We start from the raw sequence: 27,033 nt of genomic DNA on the forward strand, positions 1-27,033 counted from the left end.
TGAATTTTCTTGGTAGCTTCCCTGACTTTATCTTCTATGCTTCCCACTCAGTTTCCCATGCATTTTTGAGCTGTTGCCAGTTTTTCTTTAATAAGTGTTAGAGTTTTTCAATCAGTCCAAAACTACCATTTCTTTACTGCTTTCCTATAGAAAGATGCTTATCAACATTACACATCTTGGGATCCCTGACTGGCGCAAGGATATCATCTATAGTGCAATTAACTAGGAGAAAATGACCAGACCTATCAGTTCCCTCCCACTCCTAACCCTTGCCCCCCGCCACAGGAACCAACCTCACAATTAAATATATTTTGGGAGAATTTATATACCATTATATTTTGGACCAACTGGTAGGAACCCCTGATCAAAAGATTCATGGGAAGCAAAGAATGTGTTCTTGTAAATTCTAAAGATGTTTAACCTCCAGCCTATCTTTGAAATAGCAAAAAAAAAAATCACATCTATTGTCTAAAATTGCATTTGTCTGTATTTTGTTTGTTAATTGTTTATTTAAGGTAGATGTTCTTAACCTGGTATTGAAATAACTGTATTTCAGTATAATTGGTTTCTTTTGTAATTCTACATATTTACTTTATGCATTTGAAAATATTCTTTTGAGATCATTAGGTTTTGCTGGATTGCCAAAAGGAACAATGACCCAGATGGGATTAAGAACCTTTGTTCTAAGAAATCAGTTTCCTACTCTGACCCTTGCTGTAATTGGAATGTATTGGTAAAGCTCGTAAACAATGTGATAATTACGTCAATCCAAGTCAGATTTGTGTAAAGCCCTGTGGTCTCTCACAGATTACAGGTCCTTAAATCCAGTGATACTGAGGACTCTCCCAGGGCAGATAAAACAGCATGAACCATAGGAACACAAACCAAGGGCTGGCAGGGATCGTGGAGGCCATTTAGTTCAACTTCCTCATTTTACAGAGGAGGAAACTGAGGCCCGGACGAGGGAAATAACTTGTCCAAGTTCACATAGGGAGTGTCAGAGCTTGGGTTTGAACCCAGGTCCTCAGATCCCAGATCCCAGTGGCTTTTTCCATTGTGTCCTAGATGTGAAGAAGAGAGAGAATACAATGCTTGTGTGTGTTTAGAGGGTGGAGAGTGCTTGGCCAAACCGGGCTCTCTAGGATTGAGGCTTACTCATGAAAGCGTAAATGATTGCTGGCATGCTTCCTAGTTTGGGCAAGACTGCTCCACATTCCAGGCCTCACTTTTATTATCTGAAAAATGGAAGGGTTGGACTAGATTTCTAGGGCACTTTCAAGCCAATTCTGTGATACTGTAAGGGAACAAAGCTTTTCTAGAACCACCGGGGAGCTGCTTTTTACCCGGGCTTTTTCTCCTTTTTATCGAGGCATGGAGAATCCTGAAGCACGTTTTGGGAAGGGAGTGCAACCAATTCAGTCCGGTGCTTTTAGTAACCTCATTCCCCAAAGAAAGAGGGGTCAGATATTACAATGATGCCTGGCATGTAAGAAAAGGAATAACAATGCCATTTAGGACATTTATGAGCAGAAAAGGAGGCGGGCTGGTCATTTAGTGATAGAAGGAAGGAGGAAGGAAATAAGTATTCATTAGACACTTAGGACTGTGCTGGGCAATAGGAATACAAACACAGGCCTAGAGGAAGGCAGTTCCAGCCTTCAAGAAGCTTACATTCTAATGGGAGAAGACAGAGCAGAATAGAGAGGCTAGGGGACGGGAGGATGAAGCTACTCAATGCAGGGGCGTGATTCAGAAGTTTAGGAACAGGGCCTGGTGGGGAATGAAGGCAGGTAGATCTGGGCCACTCGGGGAAGAACTCACTAATGGGAGAAGGGGTGGGGGGGCCTTGCAGAGATATACTGCATGACGAGCAGGCCACAGGGGTGGTTGGGTATTCCAGAGACAGAATGTCCTAGGCACTCAGGGAAGGTTCAGGATGAGACAGCAGTGGAATCATGAACAAGCCTGGGAGGGGAATGATAGCAAAAAGCAAGAGATAGACTAAGTGCCACCCTGGAACCTACAACATACCAAAAGTCCTAGAGTGTGGTCTCCAAACTTTTCTGATTGTGCACCTCCAACAGTAAAACAATTTCTGAGCATGCACTCCCCATATGTGTATATTTACTAATTTATAAATTTTACACATGTACTAATAGTTATGCATTTTATAAAACTTAAAAAATATTAAAAGGAATTAAAGATGAAATAATATTGATCTGAGATTTAAAAGTAAGCCCCTAGAGTTTATCGAGCTGAGGAAAGATATGGTTGGATATTTACTTTAAGAAAATCACTTTGACAGCTGTGTGGAGGGTGGCTTGGAAAGGGAGACCTGAGGCAGGGAGAGTAATTAGTAATAGTCCAGATGAAGGGTGATGAGGGCCTGAGTTGACATTGGAAGTATTTTGGAGGTGAAAAAAAGCATAATTTGGCCATTGATTAGACATTGGGAGGAGGGAAAATTAAATGTTGAGGTTGAAAACCTGGGTGACTGGAAAGATGGTGTTGACCTCAACAGAAATAGGGAAGTTTGGAAGACAGTTGGATTTAAAGGGAAAGGTAAGGATTTCTATTTTTGACCTGTCAAATTTCAGATTCCTGTGGAACATCCAATTGGAAATGCCCAATAAGAAGCTGGTGATGGGGCTTGGAGTTCAGAAGAGAAAATAGGGTTGGATATCTAGAACTGGGAGTCACATGCATAGAGATGATAATTAAAAATATGGGATCTGATGAGGAGACAGACACAAAGTGATGGAAAGAGAGGAACACACGGAGCGACAGAGAAGAGGGAGGAGAGAGACAGAGAGAGATACAGAGAGAGAGACAGAGAAGAGGAAAGAAAGGTAGAGAGAGGAGAGAGAGACGGTGAGAGAAAGGAGAGAGAGGGAGGGAGGAAGAAAAAGAGAGACAGAGAGAGACAGAGAGACAGAGAGACAGAGACAGAGAAACACAGAGAGGGAAAGGAAGAGGGAGAGGGAGAAGATCTACAGATATGCAGTTGGGGGTAGAGTCTAGATGATGATCCAGCAAAGAAGATTGAGAAGGAGCAATCAGATAGGAGGGAAATTCAGGGAAAGAAGTATTACAATGGCCCTGAAAAGAAAGAGTAAGTGTCCAAGAAGAAAGGGTGGCCATAGTGTCAAAAGCTGCAGAGAGATTGAGGAGGAGGAGGGTCTAGAAGAGGCTATTTGATTTGGCAATTATGAGATTATTGATAACTTTGAACATCAGTTTCAGCTGAGTGAAGAATCAGGGATGTTGAGGAAAGATGTGGAGAACCTGGGAGATTGGAAGGAGGGTGGTCTGCCCAAAAAATTAGGCAGCTTTGAAGGACAGGTTTTGGGGAAAAGGTAATTTAATCATGACCCTTCTGTTTCTGTTCATCCTGTGCTACTCTTTCCCATCAAAACCTGGAAAGTGTGTGTGTATGTGTACATGTGACAGATTTGTGGATGGGGACCCAACCGTCAGCCATTGCCCCAGAGCACAGTCAACTGCTGTGGTGATGGGGCACAGGGGTCACCCTGGGACTTTATTTTCTCATCTGTAATATAAGAGGTTGGAATAGGTAACCACTGAAGACCCTTCTATCTCTAAATCTATGATTCTACATTTAGTCAGTTGTCTATAGAGGACTTATGAAAGGCCATGGACAAGAATTACCTAAGATGAGTAGGCAGGGATGGGTTGTGCTCTGCGTCAATGGAGCAGGTGCTTTCAGCCATGAGATCCTGGAGCCATCAGAATATGAAAGCCTTCCAAGAGCACTGGAGGAGGAGCCGGAAAGTCTGTGTTCTCCTTCAGGCTCCATTGGCCTGCATAAGTCACTTAATGCCTCTGTTAATTGGGGAGAATAATACTTGTATTTCATATACCAGGTCCTTTTCTGTAAGATCGATTGAGATAATGGACATGAAGTGGACATGTTTTGGAAAGCACACCAGTGCTCAGGAAATGTAGAGTGTTCAGGATTATACTAATAAGGTGGGAAATATAAGTTTGATTCTGATCTTTATGAGAACGGTACTTTACACATGGATTTTATCTTATACCTTTAGACATGAATGTCAGTATACAGCCCTGGAAAGGATAAATGGCCAACACTTGTCTAAAATCCATCCCAATCATTCTTTCTGTGTAGCTTCCATTTAATGTTTATTTGCTGGAGGTCAGCCTGTCTTTTGAATTTAACCGGATTCAGTGTCTAGGTAAGGTACTGGAACAGGGTTACTTAAAGCCTTCACATATGGGAGCCCCTTGAATTCTCTAGGAATGCATGGTCAATCTCAGAGTCAGAGTCAGTAGTTAGGTGACTCCTTTGTGTAATAGGAAAGGCTTCTAAGAGGAGCTACGTCTGGGCCTACTGTCTGACGAATATAATGTGGCCAAGAGAGGCATCTCAGATCCTGCCTTTGCCCATGCTGGCATGTCAGTGCCACAGATGGGGAGCACTTACCATGAGAAAGCCTGAGCCTTTGCGGAGACAGGCAGAGTCAAACATATGGTCAGATTCAGGCAATCCCCATATTTTGTCTCCTCCTTTCCACAATGCCTTGCATTTATTCTTATAAATTTTGTAAATTCTTAAATATATCGTTGTTGTCTCCCCCCAAAGAATGTAATCTCCTTGGGGCCAAGGACTGTTTCTTTTTTTCTATTCCTAGCACCAAGCACAGTGCCTGTTATATGGTGGACACTTGAGAAGCTTGCTGAATAATTAATCTCACACTCCTTCCGCCAGCTTGAATCCTTACTCCAGATTTTCCTGCTCATGTGGGCTCCTAAGATTTCAGTGCTGTACCAGCTGCCTGGCACCAGGGACAGTGTGTCATAGTGGAGAGAGCTCTACACTTGGACCCTGGATGCTCAGGGCTCAAAGCATGCTGCTCACATTCACTAGCTCTGTGACCTTGAACAAAGCCCCTATCCTTTCTTCCTCTCTATTTCCTCATCTTTAAAATAGAGGTGGTAATAATACCTGTAGATGCCCACTTCCTTGGGGAGTCACAAGGCTCAAATGAGACAATGTACATAAATCACTTAGCAAACTTGGGATGAGCAAATCAATGTTAGCTATCATCACCTTTCCAGCCTGGCTTTTCACTTTATTAACTGGATGGCCATTCCCCAACTGTATGTACCAAGTGTCACATGGTGATGCTCCCTTGGATAAGGAAAGGTGAGATTTAAGATTCTAAAAGCTCTCAACATGCTGATTCCTTAAATTCACCGCTGGCCAATCTAGTACCATACCTTGATGCTGGATCCAGTTACATGGAATTGATTGAAATTCATACTTTGTTGGTCTACACCAGCCCTTTATACACAGAGTTTTCTAATGCAGTAATAGGGTTAAACCAATAGAAAGTTTAAAAGACCATAGGTTTAGGGTTGAAAGGACCAAGTGAGGCTAGTCGTGGGAAATACAAAGATGAAAAATGTAGCCCTTGCCTCCACTGAGTTTATAATCCTATGGAGAAGGAGTTAGAGAGCTAGATCTGGAGTCCTGTCATAAACACATGTATTAACTGGATGACCTTGGACGAGTGATTTGACCTCTCTGTGCCTCAGTTTCCTCAACTGTACAATGAGGGGTTTAGACTGATGATCTGTAACAGTCCTTCCATATGATCCTATGACCCTAAAGTCGTCTCTTCCAATGCCTTTAATTCTATACATAAAGAAGGAGACTGGGAGAGTTTCAGTGACTCCGCTACCCAAGGTCCTATAGGTAGGAAATAGCAGAACTAGGAGATGAGCCCTGGTCCTTCGTCCAGCAACCTTCCATGGCATCTTATGGATTCATTTTCCTTGGGCACCTCCCTCTTCATGTTTAATATTGACCCTTCATTCTATTCTTCAGATGCTCATTTAATATGTAAATATTGTATTTATTTAAGCAAAAAAAGCAAAACAAACTTCTCCCCAACCAACTATAATAATACACAGATTAAAGCCATCTGTATTTCCTCCGAACTTTTAGTAGTTACTGTACGAAGTGCTATTGAAGCGTTTGGTGACCATACACTTGGTGCCATGCAGATTTAGAGCTGGGAGGGATTGTAGAGGTCACTTAGTCCAATCCCTTCCTTTTAGAGATGAGGAAATAATGCTGTTTTTTTTTATCCTGCCTTGATACCTCAACAACAATTTCAAGCCGATTTTAGCTCTATGTGGGCATCTTTGTAAAAGAGCCAGAGGATGAGCATAACCTCGGGCAAATGCCCATGCGAACATTAATGTCGACTCAGCTTTGTTTAATGGGTTCTCTAGAAGCACCAATGATTCACGTACTTAGTTTAGCATCATAGATTTAGAATTGGTAGAGACCTTCGAGGCCATCGGATCCAATGTCCTTATTATATGTATGGAGAAACTGAAGTCCAGAGAAGGGAAGAGATTTATCCAGGGTTATGTGGGTGGGAAGTAGCAAAAACTGAGGTCATAGATTTAGTGCGGGATGGAACCTTGGAAGTTATTGAGGCCAGTCCTTTCATTTTAGAGATAAGGATATTGAAATCTTGAGGGGTTAAAGGATTTGTCCATCATTGGCTCTCATACAATTACTAAGTATTTGAAGCAGAATTTGAACCCAGGTCCTCCTGACTTTATTGCATAGTGCTACCTTTCAGGCATTCCAACCATCATCCCCTGACCTTGCATTTTCCCGTTGTACCCACTGTGCCTCTCAAACTTGCTGAGGTTCTCTTCAGTCTGAGAAGCATTATTTCCTCTCTGTCTCCTCTCCCAAAATCAGTTTGTACGATGGTGGAGACAGGTCCTGGGATCGGGGAGAGTGTATCTTGAAACTATCTGCTCAAAAGTCTGCATGTGCAGGATACCTTGACAGGGAGAAGAACTTTTCTGAAGCCTCTGTATGTAGCTGAAAGGCAGATGTTTTTCCCCAACAAGACTTTCCTTTTTATGCAGTTATCTTTTTTAAATAAAAAATAAAGACCATTATCATTGCAAAAATTACCTCTTTGGAAGAGAGTTTTGAAGCTGGCATCTTCTCAGGCTGACTGCCATTCCCAATTCAGATCTTGGGCTGTGTGGTTTAGAATATTGGACATGACACCATTTCCTGACTTGGCAAAGAGCTCACATAAGGAGGCCATTGGCCAAAAAAAATCCCATTGACATAAATATTCTTGAAACGATGCCTTTTTGCTGTGTTACATTTTGAAGGTGCTCACTTAGCAATCTCTTCTAAAGATTTGTCATGTTTTCAGGACTACAATTGCTGCATTAGGAGTCAGAGCACTTGGGTTTAAATCCTCACTCTAGTGCTTACAAGTTGTGTGACCCTGGGCCTGTTCCTCCATCTTTTTAAAAAAATTATTGATATGTTTTGTTTTTATATTACATATATTTACTTGCATTTCTCGAGAGGGGTGCTGTAATGAAGTAAAAGAGCTAAGCAAATCCAGCGCTACAGAGACGTCACCTCAAAGTGCATGCTTTTCACACATACCCTCATTTCTCTAATTTTTTAATTAATGGAAATCTATTTTTTCTCTATTCTACAACCCACTCCACCGGAAAAAAGAAAAACAAATTTGCTGGAACAAATATGCTTACTCAAGCAGACAGTGGTTGTACACAAATTTTTTTCCTCCAACTGTCATCCCTCTCTTGTGGATAGTAGGTCTCATCATGTATTGATCCTCTGGAATCTTCACTGATTATTGCGTCGACTATAGTTCCGTAGCTTTCCAAGTTGTTTGTTTCTACAGTGGTGTCATTATTGTATAAATTGTTTTCTGGGCTTTGCAGATTTCATTCTTCATCAGTTTATGAAAGTTCTCACAACTATTCACGATTGTAATACCGACGTTACAGTATAAATTGTTCTTTGTAGTTCTGCTCACTTCCGTCTACATCAGTTCATATAAATCGTTCAGCGTCTTTTTGTAATCATTTGTTTACTCATTTCTTACAGCACAATAGTATGCCATGCATTTTTTATATGGCTCTTCTTATGGAGGACCTCTACTACCGATGCTACACCCATGGACCACAGTGATTTCAGACTTTCCTTCATTGATGGACATTCTCTTACTTTCAATTCTTGCCACCATAAAAAAAAGAACTGCTTTAAATATTTTAGGGCACCTAAACGACACAGTGGATAGTGTGTTGGCCGTATTGTCAGGAGGACCAGAGTTCAAATTCAGCCTTGAACACTTAACTAGCAGTGTGACCCTGGGCAAGTCACTTAGCCCTGCTTGTCTCAGTTCTTCATCTGTAAAATAAGCTGGAGATGGAAATAGCAAACCATTCCGGTATCTTTGCCAAGAAAACCCCAAATCTCATGAAGAGTCAGACATGACTAAATTGAAAAAAAAAACAATAGTAAAAAATGTGCAGTTATTTTTTAAGGGTGAGGGAGACGTAGTTAGGTGGTGCAGTAGATGGAGTGCTTGCTCTGTAGTCAGGAGAACCTGAGTTCAAATGTGGCCTTGCACATTTACTGTCTGGGTGACCCCCAGCAAGTCGCTTAACCCTGTTTGCTTCAGTTTTTTCAGCTGTAAAATGAGCGGGAGAAGGAAATGGCAAACCACTGTGGTGTCTTTGCCAAGAAAACCCCAAAGGGGGTCACAAAGAGTCAGATATGATTAAACGGCAACAATAAATATTTTTGTGCACAAAGCAACTTTTCTTCTGTCTCTGATCTCTTTTGGATATAGTCCTAGCAGTGTTACTGATAGACCAAAAGGCATCTCCTGTTTTTTTTGTGTATAAATGCAAATTACTTTCCAGAATAGTTGTTCCCATTCACAGGTCCACCAACAGAACGTTTGTGTACCAGTTTCCCCACAGCCCCTCCAACACTTACCATCTTCCTTTTATGTAATCTTTGCCACTCTGATGGTGTGAGGTGGAATCTCAGAATTGCTTTCATTTGCATTTCCCTAATTAGTCGCGATCTAGAATATTTTTTTTTTTCATATGGCTATACATAGCCTGGGTGTTTCTCCGTCTTTACGTGGGGGATTGGCCTAGATGGTTTCTGAGATTCTCTAGTTCAGAATCTCTGATCCCATCCATCATTGTATGAATCAGGACAGACTTTCTCAGCCATTCTTATGGTATGAATGTGAAATGTAGGATTTTAGTAACTTGGTGCTTTCCAAGATTCGGGCAAGCTTATTACCTCCATACAGATGCTCCCAGGACTTAATAGTCTAGTCTGATTAACAGATTGGCTATTAATAGCACTCCTTAATGCTTCTTAATCTTCTTCCCAGTCTTTTTGTCTGGCTAATGTTTCATTCCTGTTTACCATTGATAGAAGGCAGGGAGATTTTAGCCAGGTTTCCTCCCATAGAAAAATGCACCTTTACTTCTGCCCCAGGCTCAGGAAAGTGATGTGAATGAAGGATAAAGCAAATACGTTCTGTGATTTTCCTGGGTTTCTCCCCAGCTGCTCAAGTTTAAGCAAATTTCATTAGAAATCACTTTATTTCCTCTTAAGGCAAGCCCCATGTGTTATTGACCCACATTTTCAGGATCCAGCAGCACACAGATGCTGATAGTGTGATCTCGGAGTTGTCCTTCTCTTCCCCCCTTTTCTTCCTCTTCACCTGTGAAGGTCACAGCCTTGGAGCTGTACTTGCCACCTTTTTTGACTCACTGATAGTTGCTCCATTGGAATGAGCCCCTGGAGGGCATCGCAGTGGGTAGGAAGGTTGAGATTAAATACGGAGCCCTGCCTCAAGGGGCTGGATTAGTGCTGGAGGGCCAGAAAATGGGAAAGGTGAAGAGCCCTTGAATATAACAGAATGGGGTGATGGTCCCTTACTCCAGTTGTGGCAACCTTGCCCATATGGCGGTGAGCTTAGGTTTGGCCTGCCTGCTTTGCCCCTTTTGTATTTTTTTTTCTTTTCTGGTTTTACAAATGAGGAAACAGGCACGGAGAGACGTGACTTGCCCAGGGTCACACAGCAACCAAACAGAAGAGCTGAGATTTGAACCCAGAACATCTGACTTTCTACTATAAACACTTCCTTGGGAGAGGGTACTGAGCAGGAGATAGCAGATAGGATTTAGGACCAGGAAATCCTGGGTTCGAATTATACCTATCAGTGGGTCACTTTAACATTTCTATGCCTTGGCTTTCCCATCTGTAAAGTGGGGCTAGTACCTGCAATTCTTTCCAGACAGAGTAGTCCCCAAGACTTGATTGAGATGAGTTATGTAAAGCTATTTCCAAAACTTGCAGAGCTACAGAAATGAACATCAGTCATTAAGAATAGTGCTTGAGAACTGCTGGTAAGAAAATAAAAATCCCCAACCCAGCCAAAGGCCAAGACTCATTCATTTTCTTTCCAAGATATCACAACATCTAGGCATGAAGCATCCAATTGTCAGCCCCACACCTGCAGAGCAGAGAACGGGGCCTCCTTGTTCATATTTTCCACCTCTTGAATCATCGGAAAACAGACAGGCAGCTGCTTGTGAGATGGGCTAATATTGATCAACATGGCCTACAGGAAATCAGCTGCCAGCGACGAATTTTTACAGCTCCAGTTCTGCCTTTTCAAGCCTTAAAATGATGCCTTGTTAATGGACACTCCAGGGAATTAGAATAAAAGGCCAGTTTGATAAAAAGGAGAAAGAGAAACAGACATAGTTCTGTTAGCTTTTAAATCTAATAATCCAGTGGGGGGAAAGGTCCAGAGAGGTGGAATTGGAAACCTGTCAGCAATGGGACCTTCCTCCAATAACAATGGCTCACATTTATATGGCGCTTAGCAATATTATCCCATTGGTCCTTACGCTAGCCCTGGGAGGTAGGGGCGATTGTTACGCACGCTTTACAGATGAGGAAACTGAGGCAAACAGAGGTAAGTGACTTGCCCAGAGTCATAATTGAGTGTCCGAGGCCAGATTTAAATTCAAATCTTCCTGACTCTAGTCCCAGCGCCCTACCTAGCTTTGTACATAGTAGGTGCTTAATAAACGTTGATCGATCTTTCTCATAGACGTGGCAAATGGTCACAGAAAAAAATAAAACCTCTTGGTCACCTGAATAACAACGACATAATAGTAATAACAGTCGGGATGTCTCTCTCCCTTTAACGTTTTCAAACTGTTTTCTGTGTCATCTAATCCTGTGAGGCCAACGAGGCGAGGAAATTGTGATCCCACAGAAGTTGGGACTTATGCCCACCTAGTCAGTATGAGAAGTGGGATTTGAACCCAGGACCTCCTGATTCTAAGCCTAGTCCTGTAGCTGTGAAACTTCACATTTAAAGCAAGCCCCATCTGCTCCTGCACTTGCTCCATGTGATGCCCGAGAACAGCGGTTTTCTACCCGTGGGCATGTTCGTGCAAATGCTGGAGGACAGCCCTCTGATTTGTGAATTCTCTGTTCTCCCACATTCTCCTCTGGCAAGCCTCTATTTGTCTCTGCAGAGCCAGGAAGGACTTGGCCAAGCTCCGGGGAGCCTTGGGACAGAAGCAGGAGAGATACATCAAGTTCAGACTGGGGTTTGTTGACAGAAGCTTGCTGCCCTCATCTCCAGGGCCCTCCCTAATATCCAGGAGGGGGCCCGTTGGCAGGGGCTCTCAGGAAAACAAGTTGGCTAATTGGTTTCTCTCATTTCTTCCTTCATATTTCCTTTCCTAATAAGACTTTATAAGCATCGACCCCTCCCTCTCCAAGGTCCCCATTGACCCCATGCCCATCTACCAGGAGACAGGAATCATCCCCAGTGAAGAGGCAGTGGGAGATGGGAGGTCAAATGGACACTGAGACCGAGCTCCAAAAGTCGGGGATTTGAAATGATAAATTAGCAGAAGGTATTTTTCTTAGTGGTCCCCTTCTTGTTTTAGTGGACTGAAATTATCCTTTTTCTTTATTAAAAACAAAAATAAATTTAATGGTAAATTGTACAGTGTTGTATCCAGATTGCCAAACTTTTGGATGCAAAATTTGTCCCTGGGCTCCCTCTGAGTGGCGTCAATATAGGCTCTTTAATTAGGATTTCTTTTTTTTAAAAAAACAAATCCTAAACACCAATGCCCCTTATTTTATTAGTTTCAATTTTATTTAATATTTTAAACAGCTATGGGTTTATTTCTGTGTGTATACTTTCTCCACTGAAGCAGGTTACCACCCCTTTATGACTTAGCAGAGGATTTTTGAGAGTCCCTGTGGCCAAAACGCTCCTCACCTCTTCTTCCAGCCTCTGCCTCCCACCTGGCATTCTAGCTCCTTCCCCAATTGGTATGAGCCTCCCCAACAGAAGTCAGAGGAATTATAGAGACCCATACTCCCCTATCCTATTCTCTAGCCATCTTCATCTCCCTCCCTTCTCTTCCCACCCCTTTTCCATCTCTAACTGTAGAAAAGTAATCCCATCAGCATGACCATTCCTAGACTGGATGTACACTGATCAATGGTTCCACTGATTGGCCTTATCATTTCCCAGATCAAACCCCCTTCTCTGCCCCCACTTTTCTTTATATATTGTCTTCCCTGTTCAAATGCACATTCATTGAGGGCAGAGACTGTCTTGTTTTTTGTATTTTTCTCCCCAGGGCTTAGCACAATTCTTGGCACATAGTAAATTCTTAATAATTTTTCATTCATGCATTTATTTATTCATTCATTCTCTGTGGTGTGGTGGTGAGTCTTTCTGCACTTTGCAAGGCTGATATTTAGACCATAGACTTATGGTCTTTCCCTAGCAGAATTAAAACTGGGAAGTTTTGAGTCTGTGGTAAGGAGGGTCAGGGAGCAGGGAGGAGTTCACCTTGGGGCTGACAGGAAGCTGGGAGACTTGTGCTGGTGAGGCAGAGGGTCTGCGGGCTTGGGAGATGGGTGTTGTGTCAATAAGGCAAGATTCATGATATCAATGGTGACCATGAAATATGCTTGTATAGGTCAGAATCACGAAGTATAAGAGACTCTTTGTATAAGAGGCAGAAAAAGTAAAACATTAAGACACCAGAGGATTAAATCCCAGAACCAATAACCCCAATTTGACATAGCAGTAACTGTATTCCAAAACCAGTAAGGCCACCTCAATGTAACAGCAAGGAGATTAAAACACAGTGTCACAACAAAGAGCCAAGTCATCCTGTAACCTTCCTCTCTGCTAGGGCCTTCCCATAATACTCACTCACGAATCCTAACTTTCTACTTGCCTGCGTCCTCTCACAATTCTCTCTTCTCACAGCTCCCTAGTCTGAGCTTAATAGCTACGCACAGGGTATATAAATCCTGTGTAGGCCTGGGGCTTAGTCCCTAACAGCCAAAGAGTGTGGGCCTGCCTACCGGCAAGCCTCTCCTAATCAAGCTTCCCTTAACTAGCTCCACCTGAGGCCCATTGAATGGGTGGGGAAAGATCTTTGATCACATTAGCACAACAGGTATTCATCTGTCTATGGAAGGAAGCTTACTCTAAGATGATGCCAACATGAATGTGTGTGGGTTCCGGCAGGGAGGACCCTCCTCTGGGTTTAGTTATAGGGTTATTGTGGTGGGGAGTCAGGAAGAAACATTCCCTGGCACTGGGCAGTTAGTGCTCTCTAAGCTTCAGCACCCTGGGGCAAAGCGCCTATTGCCTCACCAGAGTTATGGTTCTATTCACCCGGCCCTTTTCCAAGCCTCTCCAGCTTGGGGGCACCTCTCAGAACCTGCCCCGCCCCACCAAGCCTGCGAATGCCCAGGCTCACATCCATGCCTCGATGAGCCACTGCAGGAGGGTGTTAGGTCAGTTTCCTGCAGCATCTCTACGGGATGGAAGATGTGGATTAAAATTCTGCACGTAGTTGTTGCACTGATCCATGGTTTGAATAGTTGGGTTTTGACTCGTCTAGTTTGAAATCCACAATTTGCTTGTCGACTTTTACTTATTCCCTGGTCAACACCCATTGGGCCCCCACTCTGAAGAAGGCCCCCCCTCCCCCATGGCCTCCAGGAAAAAGCATCATCAGGCAAAGGAGAGTCTGAACTAGGAAGGGGCCTGGTAGGAAAGGAGGCTGTTTAGCCTAGAGAATGATGGAAGTCTTCATTTGGAAGCAGAGGAGCTGAGTTTGAATGCTCCCTCACTCTGATCCTCACTACCAGGATGATGCTGGGCAGGTAATTTCCTTTCTGAGAGTCAATTTCCTCATCTCTAAAATCCATATAAATCCATATAGAAGAGATTGTTCTTTGAATCTGTAACCCTAAACCCAATCTTCCCAACACCCTCATTTCCTCCGATGGCTGACACTCCCCCACCTTTTAAAAACCAGATCTGTGGTCTCATCTCCATAGGGAACCCCCAGGGAAGGACTTCCTGTATCTTCTTCCTTCGTGGAAGGTATATAATCTTAGAGTTGTCTAGAGCCCTGGGAGAGATCACACAGCCAGTATATGTTAGGAGCAGGACCTTGTTAGCTGGTAGCACAGCGGATAGAGAGCTGAACTGGAAATTAGGAAGACCTGAGTTTAAATCCAGTTTCAGATACTTACTAGCTGCATGGTCTTGGACAAGTCACTTAACTGCTGCTTGTCTCAGTTTTCTCAATTGAAAATGGGGCTGATAGCAGCATTTACCTGGCAGGGTTGTTGTGAGCTCAAATGAGATAATATTCTAAAGTAAGTACAAGCATGCAGTGGGCATTCCCCTGAATGACTCCAAAACAAGTTCTTTTTACCCTTCATTGCAAGACCTCTCTTTCCCAGGTAACCAGATTCAAAACCCCAATTTCTCTTTCCCTCTTCCCTTTCCTGCCCTCCCCTGGGGAATCTCGGAGTTGCAAAGGACCTGGGAGACTTCTAGCTTAATTTGCATCTCTCTAGGAGTCCTTCGGTCAGTTCCAAAGTCCTGGGGATTCTGCTTTCTCCATTTCTCACCAATCCTTCCCTGTCTTTCCACTGCCACCATCTTACTTGAGGCCCTCACAAGCTCTCTCCTTGTCTATTTTTCCCTAATTGGTCTCTCTCCAATCCATCTTGATCACTTCATTCCCATGATCAAAACCTATTGGTGGCTCCCCATTGTCTATTCAATAAGATACAGATTCCTTAGCCTGGCATTCAAGGCCCTCTGCCATCTTACCCAAGCCTAGTTTTCTGGCCTTATTTTATAATATTCCCCTTCCCTCACCCTGTGATCTAATTGGACTTCATCCCTTGCCACATCTTGGGTTCATTTCATTCTGTCTTGTCCTGTCTCCATGCCTTCTTACAAGGCTTTCCTCACACCTGGAATTTAATACTCCAATTCAACAAATGTTCCTTAAACACTTATTATACATGGGAAATCTTATGTGGGGGCTGGGAAAAAACCCAACCTAAACCCCCAGACTTCGCATGGGGGAAGATGTGGTTAGATGGCAAACTGCAAAAGATCTGAGGTTTGTAGAGGACTGCAAATGCAATGTCAGATGGTTACATAGCTAGAGGAGAGGTGAAGTGCCTATTTCAGTGGACAGAGGAGTCAGGAAGATCTGCTGATTTTGAATCCTGCCTCAGATACTTACCAGCTGTGGGATCTCTGGGCAAGTTACTTAACCTCTGTCTGCCTCAGTTTCTTCAACTGTGAACGGGGGATAATAATAGCACCCACCTCCCAGAGTAGTTGTGAAGATCAACTGAGATAATATTTATATAGCACTGAGCACAGTGCCTGGCACATAGTAGGCTTACTAAGTGCATATGCCTTTCCCTTTCTAACACAATCACAAGAATGGGAATGGGTGAGGTGAATCATCCTCCTTTCTCTTCTCAAATCATCCAGGATTTAGAGGCAATGGTAGAATGACAACACAAAGCCATTTTCCGAAAGTCTCCTCAAAATAAGCTAAATAAAAACTGTTTGTTCGGGGTATTTACTGTCATTCTTCCAGTGGATAATAAAATAAAAGTGTTTGGCAAAAACCCACTTCAGGATCCTGCCAAAAGGAAGCTTTGGAGTCATTGTGTCAGGGAGCAATTTTTCAATCAGCTGACACAATGTGGTTGTAGCTCGTCTCGTCTTCTCATTTCTCTGTGATTTGGAAGTGAGAGCTTTTTGAGAAGTGTAAAATATAATCTGTAAAGATGAAAAAAACTATGATTATCTACTATTTTGATTAATTCCTCATAGCACTCCTGTTAGGAGGTAGGGAGAGACAGGTATTATGTCGATTTTACAGATGAAGAAACTGAGACATGCCTTCCTTATTCTGAATTATATACATCTATAATATATACATATATACATTCATATACATATGTAAATATATATACACACATATATACATATATACGTGTGGGGGGCGGGGCATAAACTCAAAATAAGCATTGCTTCTGGTGAAGAGAGACTGGAAGCTTTCCCATAGCAAACAAAAGTAAAGCCAGGATGAACCCATCCTTCACTATTTTTTAACATAACTCTAGAAATGCTAGCTAAAGCAATAAGTCAAGAGAGACAAATAAAAGATAAAAGCCATTTGCACAGAGGAAATAAAATTATTCCTATTTTCAGATGGCATGATGGTTTACTTACACCATTCCTCTCTAAGAGAATTAAAGGAAAAAGAAATGGAGATGACTAATAGCTTTAGGAAAGTACTAGGATACAAAATAAATCTACAAACCATCAACTTTTCTATATAGTGCCAATGAAAAACAGATGGCACTGATAGAAAGAGAAATTCCATTCAAAATAAGTAGAAAATGCACAAAATATCTGGGAATTCATCTACCAAGACACACTCAAGACATACTAGTACAAATAGTACATTAGTACAAATTAGTACATTATAAAACTAGAGGAAGACAAAATTGGATAAATATTCATTGTACATTGTTGAGCCACACCAATATAATAAAAAATTGATAAGATAATTATAAAATAATTGATAAAATAAAACTCTGTAGATCTTCCTGACTCCCAAGTCCATAGTTTATGCATAGATTTTGTGTGATACTGCCCAAACAAACAAAGGTATATTTTATAAAATTAGACAAAATGAGAATAAAATCTGTTTGGAGGAAGAAAAAAAAAACTTGAGTGGCAAGAAAAATTATTAAAAATAAAGAATCTTTTCATAGAAAAAAGAAAAAGAGGAAGTAGAGAAAATGAGTAAAACCGATGAGCACATAAAAAATCTGCAATGTTCCACACCTGTGGATACTCCACCCTGTAAAGAACAGGAATGTCTTGATCAAAGAAAGCAATATCTTCCCATATCTTTTCTATGGGCAATGATTTTTCTTTGTAATTTTGCAATATTCACTCCTGATTATTTTGAGGTGTTTTGTGGGATGCTAGGTGATGCAGTGGAAAGAATGTTGAGCCTGGAGCCAGGAAGACTCATCTTCCTGAGTTCAGCTCCAACTTCAGACACTTACTTAGCTGTGTGACCCCGGGCAAGGCACTTCACCCCATTAACCTCAGTTTCCTCATCTGCACAATGAGCTGGAGAAGGAAATAGGAAAACACTTCAGGATCTTTGTCAAGAAAACCCTAAATGAAGTCATGAAGGGCTGGACATGACCGAAAAATGACTGAACAACCTTCTTTCCATTTAGATGACTGTATTCATTGTGCACATTTGCTTTACTTCACTTTGTTTCAGTTCATGTAAGTCTTACCATATTCCTCTGTATTCATAATATTTGTTATTTCTTACAGCACAGGAATATTCCATTATATCCACACACCATGCCTTGTTGAACCACTTGCCACTCAATGGGCATGTACTTTGTTTCCAGTTCTTTGCTACCACAAAAGTCCTGCTGCCAGTATTTTGGGTATATGGGGACTTTCTTTTTAATCAGTGATTTCCTTAGGGCCTGGTAGTGGACTCTCCAAATCAAAAGGTATAGAAATTTTAGTCCCTTTATTTGCATAATTACAAATTGCTTTTCAAATTGCTTGTATTATTCAAAGCTTAACAACAATGCATGTGTGTACCCATCTTCCCACAATACCCCCAGCTTTGACTTTTGCCGCCTGTTGTCATTTTTTATGATTTGCACGGCATAAGGTAGAACATCAGGGTTACTTTGATTTTCATTTCTCTTATTATTAGTGAATCGACATTCTTTCAAATGGTTTTTTACTGGTTTGCAATACTTTTGAAAACAGTTTGTTCATATCTTTTAACCACCTATTTATTGGGAAATGGTTTTTGGTCTTATAATGATAATGAATTGAATTTTTATGATACTTATCTGGAAGGGCTTTCCTTATCTCAACCCCTGAACATCTGAAAGCATAAATATCTTCATTCCTATTTTATAGAGGAGGAAACCAAGGCAAGAAACCTTATACTTTTCTAAGCTTTGTTTTAACAAAGTATTTAGCCTTGTCTAATACTCTGAAAAACTCAACAAGTTAAGGTTTTATCAGTCTTAGAGAAAAGAAAAACGTGACTCATACTGGAGAGTTTTCCATGGAAAATACGCAAGCTTTGGTCTCTTTGATGATTATCTTTGGAATCATTAAGAAGTATGACCTCTTGACCTTCCTTCTTGACCTCTCTTACCATAACCAGAAGCCAGAGTGGGAGAAAGTCTCTCTAGAATAATATGGGCCTCAAACAGAAGGGAAACACCTATGATTTCTACAATGTTTACTTACCATACTGAACTTAAACAGGAGAGGTGGTAGTGGTGAAACATTAAAAGCCCTGCCCTGAAAATAAGAAAACCAGCATTCAAATCCTGTATCTCCTAATGAATGGGCTCAAGTGGGACAAATGCTGAATGGAAAGTTAGGAGGAAACTGAGATCAATCACTATCCCTCTGCTAACATTTACTAGATGTATGACCTCGGATAAATCACTTCATTGAGTCTCAGTTTCCTTATTTGTAAAAATTTGTATTAGCTATAGAAGAGAGATCCTTAAGCTGGAGTCTATAAACTTGGTTTTATTCCATATTTTTATTATTTAATATTTTTAGTTTTCATCACTGATTTCCACAAGATTTTGAGTTACCAATTTTCTCCCCATTTATACCCTCCCCACCACTCCAAGATGGCATATATTCTGATTGCTCCATTCCCCAGTCTGCCCTCCCTTCTGTCACCCCACTCCCCCCCATCTCTTTTCCCCTTACTTTGTTGTAGGGCAAGATAAATTTCTATACCCCATTGTCTGTATATCTTATTTGCCAGTTGTATGTAAAACCACCTTTTTTTGAGCATTTGTTTTTAGAACTTTGAGTTTCAAATTCTGTCCCTTCTTTCCTCCCCACCCACCCTCCTTGAGAAGGCAAGCAATTCAACACAGGCCACACATGTATCATTATGCAAAACACTTCCATAATAGTCATGTTGTAAAAGACTAGCTATATTTCCCTCCATCCTATCCTGTCCCCTTTTATTTGATTTTCTCCCTTGACCCTGTCCCTTTTCAAAAGTGTTTGCTTTTGATTACCTCCTTCCCCTATCTGCCCTCCTATCTATCATCCCTCCTCTCTTATCCCCTTCCCCCAACTTTCCTGTGGGGTTAGATACCCAGTTGAGTGTGTATGTTATTCCCTCCTTAAGTCAAATCTGATGAGACCAAGGTTCACTCATTCCCTTTCACCTGTCCCCTCTTCCCTTCCAATAGAACTGCTTTTTCTTGCCACTTTTATGTGAGATAATTTACCCCATTCTATCTCTCCCTTTCTCCTTCTCCCAATATATTCCTCTCACACTCCTTAATTTTATTTTTTTAGATATCATCCCTTGATATTCAACTCACCCTGTGCCCTCTGTTGATATATGTGTGTATATATATATATATATATGTATATATATATATATATATATATATATATATATATGTATATATGAATGTATATTCCCTTCAAATACCCTAATACTGAGAAAGGTCTCATGAATTACAAATATCATCTTTCCATGTAGGAATGTAAACAAAACAGTTCAACTTTAGTAAGTCCCTTATGATTTCTCTTTCCTGTTTACCTTTTCATGCTTCTCTTGATTCTTGTATTTGAAAGTCAAATTTTCTATTCAGCTCTGGTCTTTTCATTGACAAACCTTGGAAGTCTTCTATTTTATTGGAAATCCATATTTCGCCTTGGAGTATTATACTCAGTTTTGCTGGGTAGGTGATTCTTGGTTTTAATCCTAGCTCCTTTGACCTCCAGAATATCATATTCCAAGCCCTTCAATTCCTTAAGGTAGCAGGTGCTAGATCTTGTGTTATCCTGATTGTGTTTCCACAATACTCAAATTATTTCTTTCTGGCTGCTTGTAGTATTTTCTCCTTGACCTGGGAACTCTGGAATTTGGTGACAATATTCCTAGGAGTTTTCTTTTTGGAATCTTTTTCAAGAGGTGATTGGTGGATTCTCTCAATTTCTATTTTACCCTCTGGCTCTAGAATATCAGGACAGTTTTCCTTGATAATTTCCTGAAAAAATGATATCTAGGCTCTTTTTTGATCATGTCTTTCAGGTAATCAATAATTTTTAAATTATCTCTCCTGGATATATTCTCCAGTTCAGTGGTTTTTCCCATGAGATATTTCACATTGTCTTCCATTTTTTCATTCTTTTGGTTCTCTTTTATAATTTCTCAATGTCTCATAAAGTCACTAGCTTCCACTTGCTCCAATCTAATTTTTAAGGTAGTATTTTATTCAGTGGTCTTTTGGACCTCCTTTTCTATTTGGCTAATTCTGCTTTTAAGGCATTATTCTCCTCATTGGTTTTTTGGAACTATTTTGCCATTTGGACTAGTCTATTTTTTAAGGTGTTATTTTCTTCAGTATTTTTGGGGGGTCTCCTTTAGCCAGTCATTGACTTGTTTTTCATGATTTTCTTGTGTCACTCTCATTTCTCTTCCCAAGTTTTCCTCTTTCTCTTACTTGATTTTCCAAATCCTTTTTGAGGTCTTCCATGGCCTGAAATCAATTCACATTTTTCTTGGAGCATTTGATGTAGGCACTTTGATTTTGTTGACTTCTTCTGCCTGTATGTTTTTATCTTCTTTGTCTCTACAAAGATTCTATAGTCTGAGTCCTTTTACACTGCCTGTTCATGTTCCCAGCCAATTACTTGACCCTTGAGCTTTTTGTTAGGGTATGACTACTTTGTCCCGAGCTTTAGGGGCCTTTGTGCTGCTGTTTTCAGAGCTACTTCTACTCCACAGTCACCACAAGCTCTGGCATACCAGCACTCCTCCTCCCCCAAGAACTGCCAACTAGGACCATAACCCAGATGCAAGCAGGGAAAAGCAGGAGAACCCTGCCTCTGCGCCAGCAAAGCAATCCCTGCACTCCCGCTCTGATCCACTGCTTGATTCCTCCCACCATGTGGACCAGGGACTCTGGAAGCAGCTGACACTGAAACTCTGGAATCAGCCACAGGAGCTTCCTGCTGCTGCAGCATCACCACCTCCACTCCCCTCAGGGTTGGGGCCAGACCACCCACTTCTCTCACCTGGATCCAGCAGTTTTCCCACTAACCTGCTCTGTTTGTGGGTTGAGAATTCTGAGCAGTCTGGTAACTGCCACAGCTCAGTGATTCAGCACAGGGCTATAGACTCTCCCCAGGGACCATCCAGGCCATCTTGGCCTAGATACTTGTTTCCCTCTGTTATTTTGCGGGTTCTCTAGTTCTAGAATTTGTTCAGAGCCATTTTTACAGGTGTTTGGAGGGATTTGGGGGAGAGCTTAAGTGAGTCCCTGTTTTCTAGCTTCCATCTTGGCTCTGCCCCCCTATAAACTTGTTTTTAAAAATTATTTTGACAATTATTGCACTGTAATTGATTTCCTTTCTCATCCTATGTGTTTTATTTGATGCATTTAAAAACACACTTCTGAGAAGCGGTACAGAGGCTTCATCAGATTGCCAAAGGGTCCATGACCCACAGAAGGTTAAGAATCCCCTTTATATATTCTATTTCACAGAGCTGTTGAGAGAATCAAGTGAGAAGATGTATATGAAGTGCTGCAGAAGTATCCATTATTATTTCTAGTTGTGGGCCCATAGATTACCTTTCCGAGTTTTAGTTTCCTCATCTGAAAAATGGAAATAATATCCCTCACAGTCCTGACTTCATGGGGTATTGTTCAGAAAGCACTCATGGAAATATGAATTATTATTTTGGGTGACTTTTCAGAATCCTTGAATCTCAGAGTTGGGGGGACCACCTGAGCCATCTTGGCCAATCCATGACTGAAGAAGATTCTCCTCTCCAATGTGCCCAATCAGTGAATCTCTAAACTCATCCTGAAGACTTTCAGGGAGAGAGCAGGAACCTATGCTTCCAGAGGTGGCCCATCATCCTTTTGGACTGAGCTTATCATTAGCAAACTTTTCTTGACATCACAATTGGCCTCTTTGCAGACTCTACTCGTTGCTTCTGGTTCTGCCCTCTGGGGCTCAGTAGGACAAAATTAATCCCTTTTCCCTGTGAGGACCCTTCAAAGACTTGAAGACTTGTCCTCTTGAATCTTTCCTTCTTAAGGCTAGGTATCCCCAGTTCTTTCAAGCAGGCAACATTTAGCCTGATCTCAACATCCTTCACTTCTCCATCCAGGCCACCCTTTATTTCAGTAAGGCATTTTTACTAGACACGACTTCTACTAAAGCCTTAGCTTTCTTCCAATGTACAGCTTCCCTTCAAAGTTCACCGTAAGCATACTATGTTATTTCAACAAAATTCAATTTAAGCTATGGCTCTGCTTTTGAATGACCCTATTATTCCGAATCAACCCACCTCATGCTTTGTTTCTTCCTTTGGTCTTCTCTTGTTTCTATAATCCAATGAAAAACAATGGCTGGACTTTAGAATTCAAGAGAATTGAAGGGAATGGGACAAGCACTCCCTTTCAAAACAAGGGTTACCAACTTCCTTGCTGAGGAAAAATCTCCAGCACCGTTCTTAGGCTCAATGCACTCAAGCTCCAACTCCTTCTTGAGTCAATAAACCTAAGTAGAATTCTTGATACCCAACCCAAGTCGCTGCAGAAAAATTTTAATTCCAGGCAAAGAGAATAGTCTCTTATCTACTTTCTTATGTCTTGGATGTGACAAAGGATCTAGATGAGAGGGAGGGAGGTTACTGGGGATTTCTAACCTGGCTTCCTCTTTCCTTGTCTCGGGTGAGGCCAGGTGAGATGGTGGATAGTAAAATAAGAGGCTTAGACTAGCTGACCTCTAGGGTCCCAGGAAGCTCTTCAGTTATAATCCCATAATCCTGGTGGGCTACTGGTCTATTCCAACTTCTTTCATTTTCCTATTCTAGCTGGCACACAGTAGGTCATAGGTGAGCAGGGGCTACATAGAGAAGTAACTTAACGTGTGAGATGATTTTCCCTTACAAGCACTGAGCTTTGTTCTCTCCACTCTGAGTCCTCTAGAGTAAACATCTTTATTTGAAAAAAAAAAACTTAAAGCCTTAGTGAGGAAGAAAATGAAAAAGAGTTCATTCCCACAATCTGATACAAGATTTCATTCTAATGTGTGTGGTGAAATGGAAAGTAGGCTGACTGTGGAGGGCATGGAATAATAATTTATTAAGTACTTCTATGTTCTAGGCACTGTGCTGAGTATATATATATATATATGTATATATATATATAATATATATTTCATATATACACATACACACATATACACACATATGTGTATGTATCTGTATACACGTATAATATACATTTGCATACTATATATTTGATATAATCTGATATTTTATTTTTTTGATTTTGATTTTTTGTTTATTTGCTATAATTTTGATGATTCGACATAATATCTCAGTTGCATACAATATCTCATTGGATCATCAAGATAACCCTGAGAGGGAGATGCTATTATCTCCATTTTACAGATGGGGAAATTGAGGATTAAATACACTAAGTGACTTGCCCATGCTCACACACTAATAATCATTATTATTGTTAATAACAATATGACAGTTGACATTTGGACAATGTTGGAATCAGCACAATACAGTGGAATGAACCCTGGCTAGGGAGTGAAGAGATCTCAGTTCAAATCACACCATTGATGCTTTTTGCCCATGTGACCCTGGCCAAGTCCCTTCCCTTCTGCCAACCTCCGTTTCCATGTCTCTAAAATGCGGATAACAGTCATACCGACATCATAGGATCAAATGAGAAGAAATATGTAAACTACTTTATAAACCTTAAAGCTTATTAGCTTTTTTTGTTTTAAATGCATTTTCGTTGGTTTTTGTTTTTACATTGCCCTAATGTTAGCTATTTTTCTTCATATTGTTAAGTCTTTGGAGACACTGAGGCCTGGACCATATCTGGAAGCCGAGGGCTCTAGGCTGGGGCCATCTGCCTATGAAGACAACAACCGACTGCCCTGACTCACCATCTGCCCCGAATCACTAGTTTTTAGTTTTCAAGTGGTTGTAATGCTTCTGTGATTACACCCTCCAGATTCCTATCTGACCATTTGCACGTCACCTGTGGTCATTTACCCCATGACTGCCCCATGGATTCGGGGTTTCCTGATTCTTCAGGTTCCACATGATCTGTGCTGTCACTGGACCAGGCACTGGACTAAAAGTCATGAAGGCTGGATGCCATCTCAGACCTTCCCCTGGACTTCTGTGAGCCCATCTGTCAATGTCCTTACTCCAGAAGGCTGTGGATAGGCTTCACTTTTCTAGAGCTCTCAGTCTGCTGAGATTTGAGTAGGGATGAGTGGGCAGGTCTAATGGCAAAGCAAGCCTAGGGGTCAGAGGCCAGGTACAATGGGCAAAAGGAGTACCAGGTCCAGGAGTAGAGGCAGGAGTGGGTGTAAAGCCCAGGCATAGTGTGGGTATTGGATTGAAGGAGCTCAAAGGGACCCTCTAGACTGCCTAACTCCACCTCCTAAGGAGCTCATGAGCAGGGTTTCTGGTCATTTACACTTTTCTCTCTAGCCAGTATTTATACAGCACACAAAGTTTGCAAAATGCTTTATCAGCAATATCTTATTGGATTCCCACAGAAACCCTGGGAGGGAGGTGCCATTATCATCACCATTTCACAGATGAGGGAACAGAGGTCTAGAGAGGTAAGGAACCTCCTCAGAATTAGACAGCTAGTAGATGACTGAGGCAAGAATTGATCTCTGGTCTTCCCAATTCCAAGCCCACCAATCTGTCCACCGCACCACCTAGCTGCCTGTCTATATTGTGAGTTCAGTCCCACCAGGAACATAGGAAATGCATGACATTGACCAAAAGAGTAATACTGAGGATCAGCAGAGGTAGCAGAGGTCATTGATGTCCAGCCTGTCCTTGATCAAGGATCTCTCCTGTGACATCCTCAACAAAAGGTTGTCCAGCCTTAGCTTCAGGATCTCCAGTGGAGTATGGGATGAAGAGCCTGCTACTTCCTAAGGCAGCCCATTCCATTGACAGCTCTAATTGTTGGAAGTTTTCTGTATGTGAAACCTAACTCTACTTCTCTGGACCATTAATCCTTATCCTCATACTGCACCCTGGGGCCAAATATTGGAAGCTGGCTATTATATTGCCCGAGTTAATCAATTAATCCATTAATTAATAATAAGCACTCATTAGGCACCTATCATATGCACTATAAGCAGTCTATATGTTATAGGCTGTGACTAGGTGCTGCCATTCAAGTCAAAAGAACTAATGCCAAGGACAGGTTGGACCCAATGACCTCTGCCAGCCCTTGGAACTCTGAGATTCTGTGACTCATTCTATTTATCCTCAGTATCATTTTGCTAGTCAACGTCACGCATTTCAGGTAGGCCTGGTAGAACCAAGAGCTAATGCTATCCTAGGTTACAGTTAGAGTTTGGGGATCTTATCCCAGAGGCAATGGAGAGTCACTGAAATTTCCTAAGCACCAGGACAATGGCATCAGAGTTGAGCTTCAGTAAATTTCTTTATTTTTTAATAAATTAATCATGTGTTTGAGGCAGTTATTTAATTTGGTGCAGTCAATAGAGCAGTAGACCTGGCTCCAGGAAATCCTACCTTCAAATCTGGTCTTGGACCCTAGCTGCATGACCCTGGGCCTGTCACTTAACCTCTGTCTCAATTTTCTCATCTGCAAAATGGAGATAGTATAACTCCTGCCTTCCAGGGTTGTTGTGAGGACCAAATGAGATAATATTTGTAAAGTGCTTTGCAAAAATTACTATATAAGTGCTCACTATCATTACTATTTCAGAATAATATGATATAAATGAAATAATATAAATAATAAATAATAAAATGATATACTAATATATAATTAATAAATAATAAATAATTTAAAAGTACTTAGAGTGCCTGGTGGTGTTATATAAATGTTATTATTACCATGGTTATGATGTTGCATGGAAGACAGATTGGAGAAAGGAGAAGTTAAAATTGGGGCAATGAACTAGGAATCAGTCTGTTATGGAGTCTGGTTGTGGGGTGTTGTTTCGGGATGTTGGTAGCATGGCAGCCTAATGCTAAGGGGCATGCTTTCCCGAGTGAGGATTCTTACACTGTAGGCTTCAACTGCTATCCTGTGGAGAGAAAAGGGAACCCAGGAGTCTTGCTCCATGGGGGGAAGCAATTAACTTCTGGTACAGGAATGAGTAAGCTTTCAAGCTGGCTACTGAGACCAAGCAGGGGGAGGGAAGCGAGGGAGAGAGCACATCCTATTGTGATTGAGATGATGAAAAGAAGGGGCTGCTACATAAATGAATTTTCCCAGCCATCAGTCCATGCATGCGAAATGTCCTCATCATTTCTCAGCGTAACTTTTCCTGAAGTTTGTTCTCTTCCTGACCTCCTCATTTGCTTGAGGATATGATAATAACATAAATATTACAATAATAATATATAAAATGTAATAAGTGCTGGAGTATTATATGAATTTATTTCCCTATTCATTTACTTATTGTTTTAATCCTTGTTATTTTTGTTGTGTACAATGACCCTATTATTATATTTATTATAGTCTGTAAGAAATGATGAAGGGTATGGTTTCAAGGAAGCCTGGAAGACTTGTATGAACTGATGAAAAGTGAAGTGATAAGTACCAAGAGAATAATTTGATACAACAATAGCAATATTGTAAAGACAAGTGACTTTGAAAGATCAGCA

This window comes from Trichosurus vulpecula, chromosome 8 (genome assembly GCF_011100635.1).
Source record: "Trichosurus vulpecula isolate mTriVul1 chromosome 8, mTriVul1.pri, whole genome shotgun sequence".
NCBI lineage: Eukaryota > Metazoa > Chordata > Mammalia > Diprotodontia > Phalangeridae > Trichosurus > Trichosurus vulpecula.